Source organism: Poecilia formosa, unplaced genomic scaffold, assembly GCF_000485575.1.
Source record: "Poecilia formosa unplaced genomic scaffold, Poecilia_formosa-5.1.2 Scaffold132, whole genome shotgun sequence".
Classification (NCBI taxonomy): domain Eukaryota; kingdom Metazoa; phylum Chordata; class Actinopteri; order Cyprinodontiformes; family Poeciliidae; genus Poecilia; species Poecilia formosa.
Genome location: NW_006800071.1, coordinates 691,429 through 694,181, shown reverse-complemented (window position 1 = coordinate 694,181; position 2,753 = coordinate 691,429).

Genomic DNA, 2,753 nt, shown 5'->3' with positions numbered 1-2,753 from the left:
GAATTTCTTCAGCGTGTGCAGTTTGTTGTTTTAAAGGTTTCATGCAATAAAAATGTATATATACGAATGAACCGTACATTTTTGTATAATTTCAGATTATTTACCTGAAAATAATTTGAAACAACATATTTAATCCAGACATCCCTCTGTTCCCATCAACCAGAACGGGTATATGATCCTTCCAGGGGATTCTGAGACCTCCAGCTGATGTTTCTTTGCACAGTGGGAAGATTACACTCGTGTCTTATAGAAAAGCAGGACAAGTCCCAGGTTCCGATTCCATTCAGTTCACCCAACATGTTTTTTGGCATGAAATTCATTATTTTTGTTGTTTTTTCTTCCATCTCATCAAACCCAATCTGCCTTCAGCCCTTCCCTCAGCATGATGCTTCCCTCTACATGCTTTACAACACAGATGGCCAACAATATAAAACTTGGTGTCTGACTTCCTCCACAAACATTCCAGGAAGTGGTGAATACTCAACTCAATATTTCTTACATTTTATTTTCATTTACTTATTGAATCTCTGTTTTGCCAGTAAAATCCCGCTGAGATTTTATAAGAGAATCCTGGTCAAGAGTGGCAACATTCACAACAAAAACATTAAAAATTAACACTGTCAAAAATCAATAGAAACATTTGCAGACAAATGATTTCTTCTCTAAGCCAGTAAGAACAACCATAAAAACATCTATTGCCATAAAAACAACTTCTCATTGGCATTTTTTTAGCTAAGTTAATTATTTTTTGTTTGTTTTTTCTCTTTGGCCCTTTTTTTGTTCAACTCTTGTCAAAATGTTGTAATATCTCCCAAATGAATGGAATTACCTTTAAACAATTAAAAAAAATTTCCTGTTGCGTCTGTAAAGAAAATTTCCTGAATTTGATTTACTTTGGCTTTTATTTTAAGATGAGTCAAAAACATGGATTAGAAATGGTTCTAATCAGCCACCGTACGTGTTAACAAGCTGATCAGAGAAGAAAACAGAACTGTGATTTGTCAAAACAAGCTGCTGGATTCTCTGCATTTTTTTTTTGCTTTGGCTGCAAAAACTATTTCGCACAAATGGAAGTAGGTACAAAGCGGGGACTGAAAAAAGGAACTGGGAAATCACAAGTACATATCCCCCCCTTGCCATGTAGAAACAGCTTCTACACAAGGCTTTGTTCCCAGAACAGATAAAGAAACAAATATTTGCGTCCCAGTTGAATACTTCTTTATTTCAATATTCAGTTTGTGTTTGCAGTCAGTTTTCTTAACTTGTTCAGTGTTTTGTGTCACTTTTGTCTTTATTAAACTTGACTGATTTAAATCTCTGCAGACAGTAGTGCTGTTACGGCCCTGTGGTTTTCCTATGTGGTATTTATTTTGTTTTTCTTTGTGATCATTTTGTATGACCGGTTTTCTGCTATAAAAATCTTTTAAATAATTTTTATATACATGTTTGATGTTAAAAAGTTGTATTTACTTTTTTATATTTTATACTAATTTGTGGTTGAAGCAACAAAAATACAGCCATGTTGTTGTGCCAAATAACACACATATTACATGTGTGTTATTTGAAGACATTTATTTCACCAGAATGACTGATGTGTCAAACAGAGCCTAATATTCAGGCTTACCACAATATTATAAACAATGTTTAAAGAAGTGCTGTGTCCTTTCAGTGGATGTTCTTGTAACAATAGCATTCCAGTAACATTCCATGGATACCAGTCAGAGGGGAAGGGACCAGGCTTTTGGCAGTGGACTGGATCACTTATAGATGAGTCAAGTCATTTTGCTCAGTCGGTTGAAACGGAATATTTGGTTAAATGTTTAGTCTGTATGAGATCTGTTGACTTTGCAGTTGTTAAGTAGCTATTTGAATAAGAGATACGATAAAGTAAATTTGTTTATTTGAAATTGCATGTCAGCCACTTTACATGTGCATTGTGAAAACTGTTGTGATTTTGTAAAATGCATTGCTCAAAACGATTTACTTAAACAGAGATGTTGCAAAACTAAAACAATCGTTGCATTGTTCTCGCTGGATCACCGTGCGCTTGTGGATATTGTAGTTTAGACGTGCAAGGTTCTGTTGGGACACCTGAGGCTGTACCAGAGAGGTTGGGAACATTCTTTGTTTCTTTTTTAAACTATCCGTATCCCGTTTTGTGTTTTCGCACAAAGCTGACCTGTCTCTGTTACCTTGTGTCCTAATTATTAAATGGCAGTTTTCCCATGTTATAGGTTCAAGCTGGGGTGGCAGAAAACAGGCAGTCACTGAACTACATGTCCCATAGTTTTTAAAATCTTCAGTTTTCCTTGCACGCTGCCGCCTCTCCAGTTCGTCCTCTGAAGAAGCGAGGTCAAGTTAAAGTGCTTGACTTATGCAACTTCCGATTGGGATTTGCAAAATAATAATAGTAACACGTTAAGAAGTCATGTACAAAATAAAACGAGTCTCTACTGTTAAATTCTTCTAAGGAAGTCATTCAGTTTTCTTTTTTAATGCTAAAACATAATTACATCAGGGCAGTATATTTAAATAGAGACCAGGAAAAGAAAAGACCAGCACACAACTTGAGTAGTTCAAGTTGAGCTCTAAAATTGGATCTATTATAAAACTTGTAGTTTGTAGTAATTTTACAGTAATTTTAATATCCTGTTTATGTCGATTATGAAACCGGAACCCGCTTTTCCGACTTAAATCTCTGCAGACAGTAGTGCTGCTACGGCCCTGTGTGGTTTTCCTATGTGGTATATATA